Source organism: Pteropus medius, unplaced genomic scaffold (assembly GCF_902729225.1).
Source record: "Pteropus medius unplaced genomic scaffold, Ma_sr-lr_union100, whole genome shotgun sequence".
NCBI lineage: Eukaryota > Metazoa > Chordata > Mammalia > Chiroptera > Pteropodidae > Pteropus > Pteropus medius.
The window spans coordinates 10,802,935-10,825,504 of record NW_024351073.1 but is presented as its reverse complement, the minus strand read 5'-3'; positions in this window follow the sequence as shown (position 1 = coordinate 10,825,504).

The window sequence follows — 22,570 nt, the reverse complement described above, 5'->3', positions numbered from 1 at the left end:
TTGAAATTTAAAGAGGCTTGTTTACATAATTACTTCCTATGTTCCCTGAAGGCTTTGTCTATTAAATGTTATCAAAAGATTTATTGTGCTTATTTTTAAATTTATAGAACAAACTATAATGTGAAATCTCTTTTCATATAGACACAATAATGTTATGAACCATTAATAACTGTGAGATGAGCACAATAGTCAGAAGTTTGTCTAGATTATCTATTAGCCTTTAATAAGACATGAGTAAAATCATTGACCAACCCCCCTTTGACCAGTATACATGAAAAATTAATGTTTTTATCGCATGACTTGAATTTCAATTGACAAACTAACAAAGGATCATATTTTAGACTTGTATATCTTCTTTTGATATTATATATGTAATATATTTTATAAGAAACAAGTATATAGTATATAGATAATTATATACTTTTTAAATAAAAAATATATTTTTATAATACTTAACATTTTAACATTATGATAAATAGCTATCTTCTCATGGGACTATTCTGAAAACACACACAGACTCTACTCTGTAGAACTTAGAAATTGGCTTACTCATGTTAACAAGTGTGCCATATAAATGTACATTCCATATTATAATGCAATATTTTGAGACACCTCGAGTTTGGAACTAAAACACTTTTCCTTGAGTGAAAGTAAATCTCTAGTGTTTATTTCAGAAATTTCTAAATTTTATATTGCACTGTGTAATTAAAAGTCATATTTAAAATACACTTGAAGTAGGTTTATCGCTGATCATGACCTTACATACGAATATTTGGAACTAGCAGAATGTCAATAACTGGCACATAAGGAAGCTGCATAACATCTTAAATGCCAGTTTTTATCAAAGTTGAAAATTTTACTCATTTAGTCCTTTCTTTGATTCGGATCTATCTCCAAAATATTTTTTTTTTAATTACAGAAAAGAATCTTGAGAGAAAAGTAACCAAAAAAATCTGGAAAAACTCTAATGAAAGAAACTGTAATATGTAATTAGTCACATTTGTAATTAGTCATATTTAAAAAATATTGAAAATAAATTTATAAATATGCTATAGTAATATCACTGTGGCATAAGTAAAATTTTCTGTATTAGCTTTCTTAAACTATTGTATGAGAGCAAAGAATGAACTTTACTAGGATTTTAATATTGAAAGATTTAATATTTAATGTTAGATACCCACCACTTTCTTAATGTATGTTAAACTAATTTTGTATCTTTTATATTTAAATATCATACAATAGAAAATATAAATAAGACAAAAATAGAGAAAAGGCTTATCTTAATTAAAAATAAATGATTTTATAACTAGATAACATAATATTTACCCAAGTGTATAGCACTGATCGATGTTTCTGTGGCCCTCACAACTACTCATGTTATTAAAAAGAAAAAAAACAAGTTTTAGTTTTTAACAAAAGAAAGAAACAAATACATATTGTTTAGCTTGTTATTCATTATATTTTAAAGTGTTGCGTATACTTTCAAGATGCTTCCCCTCCAATATCAAGTCCCATTTATCCAATGTTTAATCTCCAAATCCAAAATTAAATCATATAGGAGGTATATTAGTCCTTCACCTTTCATAATACTTTTCACCTTGGAAATCTTGCACACTTTGTCTGTTTAAATTCTGCTCTTTGAATCCACTACAATGCCCCATTTAAAAATCCTCTAAGAAGAATTAACTTCTTTTGTTTCTGTGCTCCAAAATTATTAGTTTTCTACCTTTACTAGAACACTAGTCTTTATACCAGCTTGTAATCTATATCCTGTTTGTGTATGCCTTAATCTCTTGCTTTATATTATAAACTATTTGGAAGTGGTTCTGTATTGTCTTTAACTTTAGATTATCCCCATGACCTCAGTATAATTAATACTTAGTCATACAAAAACAAGTAGTTAATGTATAAAGGTCTCTTGCATCACACTAAAAGATAGTTTGTCCCTTGTCCCAATAACATTTATAATCCTCAAGAGAGACATACTTTTGTACAAATGTAGTTACAAGTGTGCTGGGTATAATAAGAAACAGTAATTAATTTTATTAAGGTATATAACAAGAAGCCCTAACGTAGCTAAGAGTCTGAGGGCAAAAAGAGAGTGTATTTAAGCAGAAAATGATGGCTTCAAGAATCCACTTTTATTTAAGCTCAATTGATTTTAAAGCTCAAAAATTTTCTTTTAAATATGATATAAATATTGTTATATTGTATTAACAAGCAAAAATGGAAAACTAATTAAAATTACTTATGAAGTGTGTTAATTCATGGATGATGTTTCATATCCGGCATTTCTTTCGTTTATGTGTGCCGGGCTGTTGAGGCATCTTATCTCACTTTGGAGGAAGTCAAAGTATATGTTTAATTCAAACTGAAATCAATGTTTAATTATTTTCCTGCCCCTTCTCAAATGATTATACACTTATTTGGACTTTTTAAAATTAAATTAACTTTTTGATCTTTTACTAGGTCAGAAATATGGGGCCCCAATTTCTTTGTACACAGTTGTCCTCATCTTCCATCAGAACCCCAATCCTGATACTCAACTAAATATAAAGGTTTTCTCAGACGGTATTTCTTTGTTCTCCATCACCCCCCTTTCTTCTGAGCATAATGGCTTGTCCTTGCTGAGCAGAGTGGTTCTTCCTAGTATGAGTTTCACACACACACCACACACACACACACACACACTTCTTATAACTCTATTACTGCTTGTAAATTCAAAAGCCACAATGTAGTTACCCTTCTCTGATTATCTTGTAATAGTTTGTCAATTGGAGACATGACAGATCCTAATTTTGTGGTTGAAATGTAATTGGAAAAAATTAAAATATGCACAAATTAGTATTTCAAATTTAAAATACATAATACTAAACTTATTAATTAGTTTTTATTTCTCATCAGACTATAAATTTGTTGTAAAGTCATCTTTTCATGTCCTCAAATGTTTGCTTCGCACTTAATACACCAAATACGCAAAAAATAAATTGTAGAAGTTAAGAGACAGAACAAATCAATGATAACAGAGTGGAATGGAGAATAAAATTAAATATAGACATATACATCTTGTCGTCCAAATGACTGAGGACCACAAAAAACCTTCTTTTTATTCTAGGCTACACCATCCCTCAAAAAATCAATGGTGTAGCACTACCTGGATACCAAAATCACCCTCCACTACCAAGCACCCCTATGACATCTTCCTGGTTCCACCTATAAGCTAAAATGTCCACCTCTTCTACGAGAGACACAATCACTGCGTATAACATGCTGTCTCTCTCTTCAGTCATCCCCTTTTGGTCTCTCAATCCTTGTTGCTCTTTCCTCCAAGGTTCCCAGTTCATCTTATAGAAATTCTGCCTGAAATCAATAAAAATTTTCCCAATACTCTCTGTACACATGTTAATTGAAAAATAATTCTATCCAGAAGATACTATTGCCCATATAAGCATCCAAATGAAAGGTTCTCCTTTTTGTTTTGTAGTTTGGTTGTGTCGTTCTCATAACCATTGACTTTGAAGTTAATGTAGAAATCCTTCTTGGTCCTTAATGTTATTTTCATAACATTCTTTTTCCAATTATACAACTATACAAATAGGAAAAAAACAAACACTGCTTTAAATCACATGCTATTCAATGCTATGATCTCCCTCTTCCTCTTTCTTTTTCTTTTTATATGCCAAACTCATATATTTGTCTATTAATGTTGGATTTTAATAGCAATTGACTCACAGGTTTCTTCTATGCCCCAAATCATGACATCATTCTCAGACAAATACACTGATATGTATGGACATTAATATATACACCTTAGATGTTTCTTGATCTGCGTACCACCAATGATGTTTTCTCTCTTCATTTAAATACAGATTCCTATGAGCATTTCCTGGTCTTGTTGACAGATATCACACATACACAAAAAAAGTAATTAAAACATCTACTCAACCAAGCTCTCAAGCTCTCATAACACTCTTTTAATCATTGGTTTGACTATTCTCGTAACACTCTTTTAATCATTAGTTTCTCCTTTGTTTTCACTTTTCTCTAGGTCTGGCAGAGATCCATTGGTCCACAAATATGACAAATTTTAAAATATCTTGAAGTGACTTCCTTTTCTTTCATATTCAACAAAACAGAACAAAACAAAATAAAACAAAATAACAAAACAAAACAATTACCTGGTCTTTCCTTACTTACAATTTTATTTTGAACGTGAGACACAAAGGCCTTTTTTTTTTCCTTACTTAGATTAATATGCCAATTATAAATAAACTTGGAATACAAAAATTCAGTTTGATTTTACAGAATTATAATTTGGGGTATTGTAGTATATATATATATATATTTATATATATATACACACACACACACACACAATATGTAATACATGCATCTATGTGTATACACGCCATATATACATACATCTATATATATATATATATACACACACACACACACACACACAGAAATATATATACATACATATACATACATAGATGTATGTATATGTATGTATATACATATACATACATGTGTATGTATAGATATATACTCATTTAAATTAATGTAAAAAATATACCTAAATAGGGAAGAAAGCTATAAATTTGCATGAATTTTAAATTTGCTGGATAATACAATGTGTATTGTCAGTAAAAAGAACACAATAGATCTTTAAATTACTTAATAAATATCTCTTTTGTAGACTTTAGAAGCAATAAGCAGACAAATCAATTACATTTTTGATAAAATTATTGACTATATAATGTCAAGAAATATTAGCATTTCAAATGAAGAGCATCTTAAGTAAACATAATGATCACTCTTGATTTTTTATTTTTTTCTAGAAACATTTTGTTTTACTGCTTTATATATAATTCGTAAAATTAGGTTGTTTTATGGTTAACTACCCCCCCCCGCAATTTTCTTCTCTCTCTAGTCAGTTCTCTCATTTACACACATAATTACATATTGAAAAATTCCAGGCCATAAAGAATGTAAGATTATTAGACTATACACATGAATTTTAAAAAATACTCTAGATTGGCCAATTTGTCAAACAGTCGCCACCACTTTCCCATTTGCAGATCTCAGCAAAACCATATGCAAATAGGAAATCATCCATTTTCATGAGTAAATAACAAATGCTATGTGATCTCTGAGTGTTCACTACTTCTTCTCCTCATCACCTCAATGTTATTCTTAAATATTTCAAAGTTTGAAAAATAAATTCCCGTTGGATCACAGAGCTCACATCACAGAAAAGTAGCTGGAGTCTGGGCCGGAATAGAAATAAGTCACAGTCAATGCCAAAACTGGTCTGTAAGCATCCTTCTCAGGTTTCACTGCCTGTCATTTTCCAGTTTTGTTTTGTTTTGTTTTTTGAATTGAGGTATTATCTCCAGAGGTTGCTATTAAAATGCACAGATGATATCTAGACTTTAGATAATATTACATGCTTTTAAACATATATTAATTGATTTAATATATGCAAAACACTAAAGATCACATACAAATGAAACATGTTATAGTCATAGGAAAGTTTTCATATTTTCAAAATAATCTGTTCATTTTAAAAATTTTTTAACTAAACAGAGTTTTAAATAAATATATCTGCTTACCGTTGTTCTATGCTGTGCTGACATCAGAATAAACAAGCCATGAATTCTGCCTTCAAGGAGTTGAAAATCTGGAGAGAGAAATTGACACAGAGACAGAAGTTCATGACACAATTAATAATCACAACAAAGTAAACATGGGGTATTTAGTGGATGATTTCCTTGAGTCAAACATGGTTTGCTACATTTTTATAACAGTCCTTTAACTTAGGTTTAATTCTCATTCTTATATCTCAGAGGAGGAAATCAAGACACATATTTATCTTGCTCAAGATCATACAATTACGGAATGACAAATGTACAATTGCAATTAATGTGGCATTATAAAATACACACAGTTTATATATTATTAGCAAGGTTTTATTAGAGTGTATGAATAACTAGAGTGTATGACATACTAGAGGAGGTTGTGGTGAATGAGGTTGAGTTAGGATATATTCTCTGAAATGTCATAAGAGAGTTAAGGAAGGGGAGAGAGTGGGAGAAGGGCTCCCATGCTGAAGAAACAGCATGAGAAATGCTGGGAGAGAATGTCAACCAGTTCAAAATTTTTGAAGTAAAGAAGGGGAGAAATTGAAAGAAAGAAGAAGAAAGGAGAAAATTCTGCCAAAAGCAGACCCAGAGATTCCATCTGCCAGATGAAAGAGATCGGATTCAACCTTGAAGAAAATAGGAAGCCCTGAAGTGTTTTTTTTTTTCAAAATTTGACACTGTCACATTGGTATTTTAGATGTTCAATCTAGTATCTTTTGTGAGATATTTTGAAGAGGCTAAGACAAGAAAAAAAGGAAAACCTTTGTATATTGTTGTGGTAGCCTGTTGAATTGCAATACAACATGAAAGTGGGAATTTGGAATATAGAGAAATGGATGGAATATGGATAAATTTGTAAGTGGACATTGGAAAATCTAATTGAACATATGTGTTGGGAAAATAGTCAATAAGAATAATTTCTAGGCTTTTTTTAATGATTCATTTCTAAATCCTCCAGCTGAGATTAAGACTAAAAGAGAAGTAAATTATATGGATCTATAAGAAGAAAGAGGAATGAGAATAATGGCATTTAAGGAAAAGAATAAATAACCTATGGAAAGAAATGGTGACATCATTGTGGGCAAAGGGAATAATATATTTGGACAAACTCTGCCATCTTTACCCAGGGAATAGCAGGTAAACAAAATTGGAGTAATGAGAAATATGAGGGATGAAATGGTGGAGGTAATGCTATAAAGATAATTTGAGTAGGATTAAAGAAGATATACATATCTAGTTAGAGAATGTTTATATTTAGGTATTTGATCCAGAGTGTCTATTTTTCTAGTAACTAATGTTTAGTGTTTGGAAATCTTTAACTTTTAAACCTAACTGCAATATAAATAAAGGAATAATTTCAAGTTTCCTAAAATGGATAGAGATTAAGTATAACCACAATAAATTATCACAAAATATTATTTCCATTCTATGTGGCTGGCTTCATGTTTATCATTAATACAGTAAAATGCTGAACAATGCATAGTATATAAATCAAGGCACAGTAGAGTATAGATGGTAAACAAGAAAACTTTTGTTTATGTTCATTATATCTATGTCTATAGGTATAAAAGTAAATTTGTGATAGAAACAAGGATTATACACATGTTGGAAACAGGCTGTAATGATGGAGAATAACAGACTGTGAAGCAACTTTCAGATTTTAGCAGACAAGGAATCTGCTGAGATACTTTAGTCAGCGATTGCCTGGATGGGAAGGTAACATTTAAACTGAGCAGTAGAGAATAAAAAGATTTTATTCAGATGGAAAGTAAAGAGAAAAGTACCTTGAAGCAGCTTTAAGACCATATGCAAAAGCCCCAAAATCAGAAAAAGCTTAGTTTTCTTGAGGGATAGCAAGTAGCCCACTGAACCTGACGCACAGCACCGAAAGGGCAGAGTTAAGACAGTGTTAATGTTGGCAAAATGGGCAGCATAGAGATGATATAGAACCTATATCTTATGTAACGGTCTAGTTTATGGCATAGGATATGAGGCGGGTAAGGAGCCCACGGAAGGCACCTTTGACTGTAAAGCAGTAAAGGGACAGAATGAGGATTTCTACAGATACAACAGGACTAAGTAGTTCATATCATAGAAGTACTCGACTCAAGCATTTTCAGTATCAACCATGTGTTTTTACTTTTAAAGTATTATCATTTTTAAAAAATGTGTTTCCCTTTGTTTTCATAAATGACACGTCATGCCATATCCTAAGTGTGACTTGTACCCATCACTGGCCACAGAATGAGGGGACAGGGAACATTTAAATGCACTGCTATGACAATGATTCATGGCAGAGAGGTTCAAGAGCAATGAGCTTCAGCTGAAAAAAGTGTTGGAAATATATCATTTTCACTTTTTGAAATTACTGAGTGGTGCTTCTACCAAAACCAAGGATAAATGAACATTATATATATTGCCATTATTCCTCCAAAGTAATATTTTCTCAACATATTGTTTTAAAGTTTGAATGGTGGGCTCTGATAAAATTGCCAAAAGTTACATTTCAGAATCAATATATACTCATAATCTAAAATTCATCAATTTTCTCTTTGCAAATGATGAGCTTTTTACAGTTTAAAACAGCTGTAATTAAATATCACCACTCTAATGTATATTGGCTCTATGAAATTCTACTGCTGAGTATGACAGCTAAGGAATAATTTTATTTTCATAATAGTTTAAATATAATGCTTTTTTGTTTCATTTTATTGGAGCTCTAGTCTTGCTAAAATCCTAGTATAATTTTTTTAGTGTGTCATTACATTAAAATAATACTGTGCATTTTAAGGACAGAATCTTGACTATATTTTAGTCTCATTGAGAAGTATCTTTTTTAACACATTTCATTTACTTTTATGTAATTTATGTGAAAAGTTTATTATGTATATGCCAGTTATATTTAGTTTAATCCTAAGTGTGATGATAGCAAATTCTATTAAGCAAGCACAATTTGAGGACAATCAGCTCACTTTATAAGAGAAAGCCTTGTTGTAGATTGGACTACTAAATACCCTTCTGTTAGTCATATTTTATTCAACAGTCAGCACTTTTCTAATTAGCATATGGATAAAAAAAAAGTGTTATATTGGTTAAACAGTATCTTATAAATTAGCATAATGAATATTAGAAATGGGGTTAAGGTTCAATTAGAAATATTCAGGAATATGGATTATTAGCCAAAATAATTTACAGATAATTTTCCTTCTGACTTTTAAGAATACAGTGTAAAAATCACCCAGATCTGCTTCCTGAACTCCTAGGAAGGGTTCCTTTATTGGTTCTGTAAAGTCTTCTGTTTAAAAGACTCCTTGTCAGATTCTTTCATTAAAAGTGTGGGGATGTCCGAAGCCATCCTTTCATGCTGGAATTTTAACCTGAACAGCCAGTTATCTGTTCTTGAGAGAATCACTTACTAAAGGACTTATAATAGCTACTGGCAAAGCAATAAATATTAAAATTCTTCTTTGATAATTTAATAAATTTTCTGTAGTAATGATTAAAAATAAAGAGAATAGTATTATGAATTGTCATTATATATTGAGAGCCTTACTGGAAACAAATTAGAATTTATTGCAAAAACCAACAATTGAGTATTCAAACATTATGGAAGCACATATAACATAGCTTGAAATTTCTCTTCCTTACATGTACAATTTTGCATTTGACACATGCCTTTAATTTTCTTTATATTTGTCTCACTCTGTTTTTTCTCAGTTACTATTTTCAAAGAAGTAATCGGCTATATGACCACAACAGCCAGTTCCAAGTGTTGTAGGATGGAATTACTTGACTGACTTGTGCTAAATTTAAAAACTACAGTAACAATGTAAGACAAACAATATGAAAAACAAAATTAAAACTCAGCACACTCGCTGCCTTTTTTGCAACACATATATACACACACACACACACACACACACACACATATGTATATGTGTGTGTGTGTGTGTGTGTGTGTATATATGTATATGTGTGTGTGTGTATATATATATATGTATATGTGTGTGTGTGTATATATATATATATTTATATATATATATATTTTTATATATATATATATATTTATATATATATATAAATTTGAGAGAAACAGCAAGACTAACCTAGGCGGTTAGACATCTGAAAAGCAGTCACCCTTGAGGCTGTGGCTGTGAATGAAAGGTGGCCCCCAGGGGCTTCAGGGTTTCTGTTTCTGTTCTCTTTATTGATTTGGGTACTAGTTACATGGGTGTGTTCTCTTTGCCAAAATTAATCAAGCTGTACCTTTAGGATTTTCTATATATACTTATACTCAGTAAAATGTTTAAAATTGAGAAAAAAGATCAAGGTGGAAAATAACTAATTTCAACCACCGGGCTTAACGTTAAACCATAAATTCAGAGAAATATAAAAATGATTTCTAAAATGTAGAAGGGATAGAGTTGTAGTCAAGATAACAAAATGGATCTTGAGGAAAAAGAAACGTGTGTGTGTAAGACAATGATCCATCAAGTTTTCCATGAGAAATCCAAGCTTTAGTTTTTACCTCTTTTGTCCTAACCTCCAAGTCTCTCTGATTGTTATCTTTAACATCTCTAGGTATCTCTCCCACTTTTCTCCACTCCTGGTCATTCTCTAGCATGCTACTGCAGTCATCTAAGAAGTGGAATTGGACTTGCCTAGGAATAGAGATGTCTCTAACCATTTTCTTTTTTACCTCTTGCGGACTTAGTCTGAATACTCAAACCAAATGATAAATACAAAATAGACATCTATTCACACTGATAAAATACATTCAACCATATATAACTCTTAGCATAAAGCTGTAGTCTTGATAACCTGCAAATCCCCCTCCCATTTCACAAACTATTTTATTTTTCTGTTCCAGTCATATTGGCCTTATTTTTATTCTCTAGAAGTTACCTCCTCTTACTTTTCTTGCCCATATTACTTCCTCTATTTGAGAGATGCTCCCCCACCTTCTCATTTGAAAAATTCTACTCATTTTCCTATAGGAACTCAATCACTTCCTCAGCTGATTATCTTTCTAACTTTCCTGACTTCTGAGCTGGAGCAGAGAGGAAATGAACAAATCCTGACAGTTTCTGACCTAAAACATTCAAATTTTATACTCAGAAACTGGGGAAATAATTATAATATGGGCTTTATGATGTTTGGGACTAACCATGAGTATAACTGAGATTAAAAAAATGTTATTAGTCATCAAAATTGAATGTCTCCCTTTTAATTTTGAGCTTCATTGGCATCATGGAAATCCAGGAATTAATAATAATTTTGATTTAGTATACAAGAATTCCAGAAAATTCTATGTTTTGTTTTCCTCAGTATACATTTAAATGGCATAGCCAGAGATTCTTTTAGATAAGCCTGTAAGAAATAATCCATCAATGTTATCAGAGTTACTGAATATTCCTTTTTCAAATATACCTGGACACCTTTCTGCATCCATCAAACTTTACTATGTTATGCTTCATTAACATACAAATTCAAAATCTAAGTAATATATAGAACAATATACACAACAAAATTTTATTTTTTTCATATTGCATGTTAGCTGTGTCTATGCTTTACCTGTTTTCTTTATTCTACAGTACATCTTAAGGAAAAACCAATTTTGAGAACAGGCTATATTTAGGACCAAGATAAAAGGTCTATAACTACAAATGTCTTTTAAAAATTTTACTTAGAAATATAAAATATCATTTCTGTTAGTATTTCACTGTCCAAGCTTATATTGTCTTCCCACAGGGAGAGACAGATGGGAGAGTCTAGATAGACATGGGGTCAAACAGAAAGAAACAGCAAATATATTGACAGAATAATGTGGTCTAACATATTTCAGTCTTCAAGTTTTGGGTCACTGATTTGACTCAAATATGGCTAATAATTGGGAGAGAAAAATCACAATTCTTTACCCTTTGGCTCCGTTATAACTTCTGCTTTCCAGTCCAGAATTGATTGATTGACTGTTAGACTTTCAAAGGGAGGTAGAAATTTAATAGACTGCTGATTTAATTCTGAGAGAATCCATGATCCCATAACCACCAAAAATGGTCATATCACCACCAAAGGTCGATTTCATTTATTGCAGCTCATAGTTTCTCCAGCTGAGAGATGGACCAATTAGAAACTTCCACCAAACTTGGTACTTACTGCCACTGAAAGTATGTGTCAGAGCTTTGGCAATGAGAATCTTTTTGCATAACCTCAAAAAAGCATAGTTAGGAGTTATGTGAACCTAACAAACATGAGCGAGCATTTCTGTCTTCTCAAATATTTCTATTTCTTTCCCTAAACATGGATACTGTGCCTGTCATCTAGATGTGCTTATATTTTGGTACCATTATTCCTTATATATCTAGGAAGGACCTAGGCCTTGGATTAGTCTTTCAGAGCTGTGAGTAATCTTTTCTACTTATTCTAGGATGCCATTAAATATTAATTATTATTTTTTGAGAAGCATTGTTCTTCATTATGCCAGTGTATTTCTATCATTTTTATTTAAACTGTGTACATTAAAAATAAGCTTAGACTAATCAATGAAAGTTCTAATTTGACAACCTACCACTTCAAAGTATGAGTATAATTTCTACTGTCAGTCCTAAAGATATTAGAAGTATGGAAATTTGTTTTTCTACTGCTACAGAATATTCCTGAATTTAGTTTCTCATTTAAGCTAGGAATTTTGGAATTGATTTGGAATGTGGGTATGTACATATGTTTGGTCTTGAGTTTTCTCTGGCCTACAAAACACTGTCAAAAATAGTCACTTCCATTCAGAATTCTGGATCCTCAGAATCTTCAATACATTCTGTAAAGACTTACTTCAGTGAGCACTTGATTCCAATGATCACAACTAGTAATTTATGACTATATGCCATGATCAGCTAATTTACCCTTCTAGCATATTAATAGTTATTGTTAGTCCTCTGTTTTCTTACCTGATCCATTTAGTTATTCTTAATCCTCCACATTCTCTTATAGTTCTCTTGCCTACAGCCCACTGTTTAATAGCAATTTATCTGCCTGGCAGGATTATGGATTATAAATAATACACTGTAATCTCAAATACATACATATACTTCATATATATATATATATATATATATATATGTATATATATATATATATATATATAAAGTTTTCATCTTTGATTATTTTTAACATTTTCTCTAAAAAATAATGTCCAGTTAACTTTACATGTGTTCTACACCAAAATATTAAATAAACTATAGTTTAAAAATCTTTTCAGCATACATTTGATATTTTCACTTTTGATATTCAAAAGTGATATGTATATATATATATATATGTAGTGTGTGTGTGTATACATATATATATATATATTTATACATACATATATGTAGACACATATGTATGTGTCTATGTATATTTAAATCATGGCAAGAATTAGTTAAAAACAATTGAAAAGCCTATTTAGAAATGAGAGTTGGGGGAAGATCCAAGAAAATTCCAGAGATAAAGGCATTGGCAAAGACAAGTAAATCAGGTAGCAAAATAGGAGCCATGTATCCATTCACATGATATAAGATTTCATGTATTCACTGGTCATTTGCTGAATTTAGCTTATTTCCCCAAATTCCCTATGCGATGGCTTCAAAACTTTCCCAAATTAAAAATTCTAAAGAGAGAGTGGGCTAGTAATCTCCATGTTACTTACTGTTCCCTGTCTACCGTGTGGTGAAGAAAAAAATAATCTGGCCACTTGAGTTTACATAGAATGAGGCAGCTGAGACATTTCTTACAAGAAGAGACACAAAATAAATATACAAATAAAACTAGGAGTTGAAGAGTTGAATATCAAAAGTGAAAATATCAAATGTATGCTGAAAAGATTTTTAAACTATACTTTATTTAATATTTTGGCGTAGAACACATGTAAAGTTAACTAGACATTATTTTTTTAGAGAAAATGTTAAAAATAATCAAAGATGAAAACTGCACCTAAATCAAGCCTGAGTTTATTAGTTTGTCAGGCCAGGAGGGCCCACATCATGTCAGAATAAATAGAGCACATCTTTCTGAATGTGTAATCCAAAGGGTAGTTGTGATACAGAAAGGAAGAATTTTATTCTAAATAAGGCTGAGTTCAGAAAGACACAATTTGGTTAGAAGATGATCGGAAAGTCCCTTTAGTGATTGTCCATTATTGTAGTGTGATGTCATTTGTCTGGGCATGAAGCCAAGCCAAGTTCTCACAGAGATGAGTCCTTTAGCCTCAACAGACTTAAGGTCATGCAGCAGTCAAGCCTTTATGCACATGTACAGATTTAAGCAGAAATTTCCTTTCTCTCACATGGTAAATCAATAGAAAACTAACGCATCTATCTAAGTTCTTTTTCCTACGAGATGTCAAGCCATTTTATTAATATTGCTGCAATTTCATATTTCTTTATTTGTTTAATTTTTATAGAAGATATATATATATATATAGAGAGAGAGAGAAAGTGAGGAGTAGTTGTACATATTTAAATTATGAAATTTGAATTATTATTGAAATAATAAGCTAAATGGAGTCCGTGTACTCCGAAATGCATCTCATGTTCCTAGATGTGTTTACATGAATAATCTTAAAATATTCAGGTTGTTGAAAAACATTCTTCTCTATTCAAGAATATGTAGACAAATTGCACTGGTATTTTCTTTGAACAAATAGAAGTTTTATTTTTTAAGTATACTTATTTTTTTCATTTTTCTAAATTTCTTTAGACAGTTGATTCTCATTAAGCAGGTTCATTACTTTTAAATTCAATTTTATTGTCATTTGGAGTAATAAAATGATTTCATGTCGTTATTTTAAAGAAACATCTTTTTTCCTGGCTATATTTATCTTTATTTTATACCTCTTCTACTTTTATTAGTTTAATATTACTTAGTAATATCAACTTAATAGACAAAATGAGAACATGTAAATAAGCAAACATAAAAATCAAATTTTCCACCACCTATATCCATCATGAACTACTTTGTTTATATGTATAGTGTGTGCGTGTGTATGAATGTGTGTGCTTATGAGTGCATCTATGCATTCACATCCATGCACTGCCTTTGACCAAAGAGTTAAGACTGTAAGGAGCAAAATTGTGGTTTGACTGAGGATTATTACTCCTGGTTAAGAACCTACATGTGATTTTCCCAGGCTTAACCATGGGCTTTACAAGGCAGGCCTTACCAGGGAAGCTGACTTTCCCATACCAGACTTGGTACACAGCCTCTGGAGGGAGATGCAGTCATGGACTCAGTCTCCTTTGGCTGATTATGCTCTTTGTGTATTTGCATTCCTAGTCCAGGGGGTCTTCATTCCGAAGTCTTTTTCCCAAGGCCTTAGTCAGAGGTCATCATCAAGCTGACCAGTTTGATTTGGAGAGGAGAGGTGAGAGAACTCTTGAAGACACTTCATTTGCTGTGACTGTTTCTACTCTTAGCACTCTCCCTTGGTCCATCACCTGGGTTCTGGGTCCATAAAACTACCAGAGACTTTTGTTTGGGGCTCCTTCAATGGACAAAACTCGTGCCTTTGTTGACTCACCTGACTATCCACCAGTGCAGTGTTTCATGAGGGAAAATGAAAGAGTGAGGAGTTGGCACCTTCTCTGGTTTTAGCTTCTTGCTTATACTATCAAGATAAGTGACTGAAGGCTTCATACACTGTTATTTTCATCCTGAGTTAATGTTGCTTCAACTAGCTACCCCAATACTGAGCAGCTCTGCTCTCTCCTAGTTCGAGTGATCTTTGACACCAATAAATTAACTAATTACAACAAGGGAGACTACACGTCAAAAATAAAAACGGGTGTCTCATTAAACAAAAGGAAAAAAAAATAGAAATATAGGATTTGGACAAAAAGACATTTAGGTGAAATTCAGATGAAATGACTTTTTGATGGGCCAAAGTAACAAAAGGCTATGTTTACAGGTTAAGAGGTTGAGACTATAAAATGAATGCAAGATTTTATGTACATGGAAACTACAGGTTAAAATAAATGTGGAATGTTGTCTACAGAAACTCTTGATCTACATCTAGGATTAAATGGAGGCTGATTCTCCATGAAACGACTTTTTGATGGGCCAAAGTAACAAAAGGCTATGTTTACAGGTTAAGAGGTTGAGACTATAAAATGAATGCAAGATTTTATGTACATGGAAACTACAGGTTAAAATAAATGTGGAACGTTGTCTACAGGAACTCTTGATCTACATCTAGGATTAAATGGAGGCTGATTCTCCATGTTGACAGCAACTGAGATCATGTAAGACGGAATAGAATGTTTCAGTCTCACAGAGTTTCAAACATCAGTGTTTCTGATAACCTATTAATTTATAGAACAATTCTGAGTGACTAAGAAAGAAGTAATTACTCAAAGTCTAGGGTGGTTATGGCAATTAATAGCTACATTGTCTTTAGAAGAAATATTATGGGTGTGTATTTTTGCCATGTACAAAATTATATAAATAGAAACATCTTCCCATACCTATGTATGTCCACCACTGCATATTTGGGCAGAATATAATAGTTTATGGATTTAATAATATTAAGGTAGTTTTAGTATTTTGGTCATTGGTTAGTAAATTCTTTTATGAAAAAAGATTTTATTCTTTCCAATTATTAGGTGCTATTTCTAGAACTAGAATTGATGGAGAAAGCATCAGAAAATATAATCAAGTGTGTACCAATTTACATTTCAGTTAGCATTTTATGAATATCATTGCTTCATATTTTTGAAATTTGAAGTAATTTTATTATTGGTTTGATTATTAGTAATTGAACTAATGTACTATATCTATTATTCATTTTATTTCTTCTTGATAAGGTTTTTCCTCATAGATTGAGAACATTTTACTTTTGGGATATGGATTTCTGATTTTAAGAATCATATTTTTCAAGTTTTGTGTATTAAAAACCTAGATATCTTGAATATAATTTATGTTGGGGACTTACAAATGATGTTTACATCCCTCTCAAGAATATAAACATGTACCAATACTGTCATCTTGCACTCGCATGTCTGACTTTTTATTTTATTTTTTTTATATGTATGGCAAATAGAATAAAGACCCTTCAAACATGTCCACATCCTATTATCCAAGATCTGTGAATATGCTTAGCTTATATGGCAAAAGGCATATAGCAGATGTGATTAAGTTGGTGATGTTAAGGCAAAGAAATTATCCTGATTTATCTGAATGTGCCTGGTACAATCGAAGGGTATTTATAAAAGGGAAGCAGGAATTTCAGTCAGAGAAGAAGATATAATGATGGAAACAAATGTTAGAGTGATGCAGTCCCACAACCAAAAAATATTAACAGCCTCTAGAACCTAGAAAGGCTAAGAAACAGATTCTTCCCTAGCACCTCCAGAAGGAACAAAGCCTTGCCTACCCATTTTAGATGTCTGAAAGCCAATGTTGTAAAATGATATATTTGTATTGTTTGAAGCCACTAAGTTTGCAGTAATTTTTAACAACAATGAGAAATTTATGTGAAATATAAATTTTCCATCTAAAATTTAGTTTCTACTGTGACTTCTTTCATTCTTTTTAAAATTACTTCACAGTTTGTCAGTTATTTTATTATATAATTTCAATGATTTGGTATACCTTTAACATATATTTAATAAAGAAATGTGTATATATATGCACATTTTGGCACAAATGTGTATTTTTCCCACCATATCTTTTCATAAATCCTACAATGTCACCTGCATTTCACACTTTTTTTTCTTATAGAAAAGTATGTACTTTCTATTGCTGAGGTTTGTCTTTCTAACTATATTCAGAATCCACTCCCCCTCTGATCTACTTAAGACTTTCTGTTATCATTCTTTTTATTCCCCACTGTGTCCATCTCATCAGAATATAAACTTTTGTAACTCTATTTCCTGTTCCCCAAGGACTGTTAAAATTAGATACATTTCTATTATATTTTTGAAGTTTTTATTGAATTGTGTAACAATTGGGGATATTATAGGAGAATTAATGACGCATTATTATAACTTCCTGTCAAAATGATTATCTTGGATTCCAGGAATACAATATATTATACTTGGAAATGGCATTTTCACTATTTCTGATATGTCTTCTAGTATTCACTTTTGTAATACTGCATAGGATTGAATAAATAAGGTGGCAATGGCTTCAATATTTGCTTCGATCTTCATTTAGTGGGAATGTTTCTATTGGTGATATGGTTTGGTCTCTGGCTTCAGTCAGATGTATTTAATTTGATAAAGCGTTATGTTCTTGTATCATGATTTACTGTTCGGAAAAAAAAATATTCAATTTGGCAATAGTTTTTTCATATTTAGATATTGTATCATTATTTTTTTCTAATTTAAACTATTAATAAGACTTTTTAGGAAATTAAATCATTATTTTTCCAATAATTAGAATAATACATCTTTAGTCTTTCATATTATTTTTAAACCTTTTATAGATTCTATTTTCTTTCTTTATATCAAAATTTTTTCATGTATATTTATAAGTAAAATTGTTTATTCTTGGTGATATAAAAGATGATAATGTTTAAATGTTCTATAGATACTATGTATTTTATTGTGTATTATGTTTATGTGTTAAATCAATTTTATCAAGTACATAAATTTTCTCCCATTTATTTGTTTTGAGCACATTTTCTTTGTCAAATATTGATAATATTTTAAAGGAAGTACATATAGTGATTCAGAATATATACTAGTGCTAAAATTTAAGTACTACCTTCAATATTCACCAGATATATTAATTTGGGAAAAAATTTTTATCTCTGATTTTTGTTTCTCATTTTATACTAAAAATGTGTATATATATATGTGTGTATGTGTGTGTGTGTGTATATATATATATGTGTGTGTATTTTTTGTAAATTCACAGTAATATATACATACATCAGGAGTTATATTGATACTTTTGAGTCCAATCTAATTCTGCATTGTTCCTCACTATCTTCCTCTATGTTACTATTTCCCTTTTCCCCCATTGAGGAACCCAGCTCTTAAAAATAATATATTTGCATATTACTCAAGCTTACAAATTATGGAATGCTATTTCAAAAAATTGCTAAACATATATCATTACTTAAAAAAAGAATACAAGCACTCAATAGGAGAATGTGCTCATGCGTGTATTTGTATGTGTGTTTTAGCTAAAAGTATATAGTTAAACTACAATATTCGAATGTTACATGCTAGTTGGCTGTTTGTAATTGTTAGTCCTCAGGTTTCAATTTCATAACCTTGAGGCATTTACAGGCTTAGATTTTAATTTGCTTATGTAGGCCATCAAGGTGGTAGAGCCACATAAGTTTAATGGCCTCCTCGTGTAATTACTTTAACAACACAGTGAGGTGCATTTGTTTGTTTCTTTGTTTGTTTGTTTTTTAATGAATAAAGTTTTTTAGGTAATATCATTGAGGGAGAAGAAGGGTTAATATGTCACTTGGGTCTCTTGTGTTTACTTTAAAACATTTATATTAGAAGAGACAAGATTTTAAAAAGATTATTTTATTTTTGGATAAATTCAGTTTGATGTACCTAAGATCTTTATGTCATTAAATTAAATTAATAGAATTAGGTCCTTATGCTGCTTAAAATTTTCTGACTATTTGAAATACTTAGCATTATCAAACTTTTTTTTTTTCTTTTTTTGACTTCTATGCTACCCACCATGCTGGTCTTCACTTTATGTTTTGGGTCAATGATAATATTTTGCAGTCTTACTTTTCTACTTCTCTTCTTCGAACTGACATCTAAATGAGGATATTATATAATGTTCTATCCCAAACCTTCATATCTTTAGCACTTTCTTCTTGATCTCATACCTTCTCATGATATCAATTACAATGGATATGCTAAGGAGTTTAACATCTCTACTGAAGTTGGATCTATTTTCTAAGCTCCATACCAATATATCTTACAACTTACTATATTGCCACCTTATCTTGGATAATTTGATGAAGATATTCACTTCTGGTTAATTAAAATTGATATAATATCTAATCCATTAGATTGATAGAACAATAGATTAAAATCACTTACTTCAAGCATCCAGCAAAATCTTTGGCTAATATGGGTAATATCATTAGCTGTAGATAATGGAAATTCAATAGGCATGTTTGGAAAGTAAGAGAAAAACAATTGAGAGAGAATAACCTAAGGGGAGAGACAGAGTTTAGAATGTGCTGGACTTAGAGGTAGAAAACATAATCAATCTGTCTTGTTGTAGAATGAACTCGAATCCAAGCTCTGCCTCTAGCTTTCTCTCTGCTCTTTGTATATGTTATAGCAACAATTTCTAATATTGTTTGAACGGTGGAATCTTAACAGTAGTTACTTGAAGAAAAACAGGCTTAAGAAGACACTATGGCAGGTTCAGATAAGAGACCTTTACTATTTATTTGTAGCACATTCTTAGATGTTTCTGATATTTTGGAAGGTCATATCCAGCAATGGAAAACATGAGAATACCGACTTGAAAGCTTTTCTTTCTGGACCATGATGTTCTTACCACTTCATATTGCTGAAACTGAGAAGTGCACTTAATGGTTAGTCTTAATTAATTTGCGCTTAGCCAGAAGGAGGATGAGATAGGGATGTTTCTAGTAGTTCATAGTAACTAGAATGTGTGGTGATTTTATTTCTAATGATGCTTTTTTGTAGTATCTAGTTATGTCCTTTCTGATTATATTTACTCCGGTCATCTAAATTATTTTAGAGATCATTTGCACCTTAAATCTCACTTATCCAAAAGGGATTTACGACAAAACAGTGCCTATGATGTATTTCATTAGATCAATTATTATTTACCTCATTATATCTCTTTTGTGAAAAATATATTGGAATTTAGACAGTGTATGGTAAGTTCTTGAGGTGTTCAGATAGATTAATGTGATCTTGAAAGCATTTTAAATGGTTGAAAATTCACCAGTCTAAATTAGTAATATGAAACAAAGATCAATTATGATTCTCATAAGAAAATAATACAATATAGAAAAAATAAAAGTATAAAAATGGTTTTCATCATAGAACTCAATATGATGTCATGGTTAAAATAATAGTTTAGGAGTGAAACTGTAAAGCATTGGCAATTCTTTGAAGAAAGGTGGTGATGTGTGTATCAGAATTGAAATGAAGATCTCAATTTAGAGATATAGAAACATGGTGGTAGCTTACACAATAAAATAGAAATTAAGAAGGGAGGGCATATGCAAATTATTTAATTAGAATAATAATATTACCAAAAAATCTTTCATTTCATAGTACACTATGTAAAATAAATGAAAGATTAGAAACACATTTTGTTTTAGAGATGCCTGAGATTTTTAAAATGAAAATATAATTTGCCTTCTATTTCTCTAAACATCAAAAGCTTTCTGCAAGGAAAAAGCCTGGCAATAGATTCTCAACAATGTGTCAAGAAAGTAATTAATTCATAGGCTCTTTGGACCGCATAGTATTACCACCTATAAAAAGAACAACAGGAGGCCTTCTATTGAGAAGATCTGTGTCATTTTCTTGTGCTTCTTGTTTTATCTCAAGGTATAAATTTTTATTTCAATCTGCCAATTTTTTGTCCTTTCACTTCTATATGAATTCTCAACAAGAAAGTAGAATAAATGGTAGTATAAAATGAAAAGAGAATTGATCCTTCTTCCTTCGATTTTTCTTTACAGTAACAAGTATTGAATTGAGTCATTTTAAATATTAAGGTTACTTTTATATTCCGAAGTGTGAATTCTACCTTGGTATGTACATTACAGGTGTCAATAAATTTTTATATGAAATCATTGACAAAAAATTTCCATTGATTTATAGAATTTATAATTGAATATTTATAGGGATAATAGAGTTTACCTCATCCAAGTAAGCAGGAAGAAATTAAGAGATGAAGATAAAGAAGGAAAGGGTATCATCAAAATTGGCTGAAGTAGCAATATATTTCATTGGTACCTAAGTAATATATTCTGATTAAAATCACTGAATTTGTCAATTAACAAAACGGTGTGGTTGGGAGGAAATAAAATAGTTAATGTTACTTCAAAAGATTCTTATATCTTTAGGTTAACAAGAGTTATGGGCAAAACAGACTTACTAAATGTTCTCAAATCAATTAACAAAAGTGTCTGGAACAAATAAAGTTTATATAAAATTTGACAACACATACTGAAATTTTCCTTGTTATTTTTCAAAACACTAAATATGTTAAGAGGTGATATTGAGATGGTATTTTTCCAGGAAGCCTGTAAACACTGGAATTCTTCCTACTGCTAGCCAACACACTGAGAAAGTTCCCAAAGACCATATATTAGAATTATGGAATGACTAGGAAGCTAATCATCTTTCTTAATATGATGTTTCCATCTAAATGTCAATATTAATTTAGGCTAAATCATGTTGTAGACTTATTTTTTCTGGACTGCATTCCAGACTAGGCCCCCAAAGCAAATAATTGGGCTTCCTTTGTACCCTTTCAAAAGACTAATATGTTACTATGTTATTTGACTGCTTAAAAACAGGTAATGAAGAGGAGGTAAGGAATACTTTTTGATCCAATTCCTATGTATTGCTTTTGTCTAGGATTCTTATCAAGTTTTCTTCAGGTAGTATCTCCAGTCCCTGTGTCAGTTAACTCTTGTGAGTTGAAACTCTACCGTGCGAAGAAAGGAGAAAGGAAACTGACTGGGTATTCTGTCTAGTGGAAATACCTTTGATCCCCATGCCCCTCAAGCTGTATGCAAACAAAATGAATCAAAAGAACCCCATTCAAAAACTATGTATAGTGTTTATACTAAATCCTACCCTTAAAAAAAAAAAGTAAAAAATCTATACTAGCACTCCTCATTTCTAAGCTGAATTGGGTAAACAGAAGACTAGAAAACTTGAGAGATTTTAGAACATGATACCTAA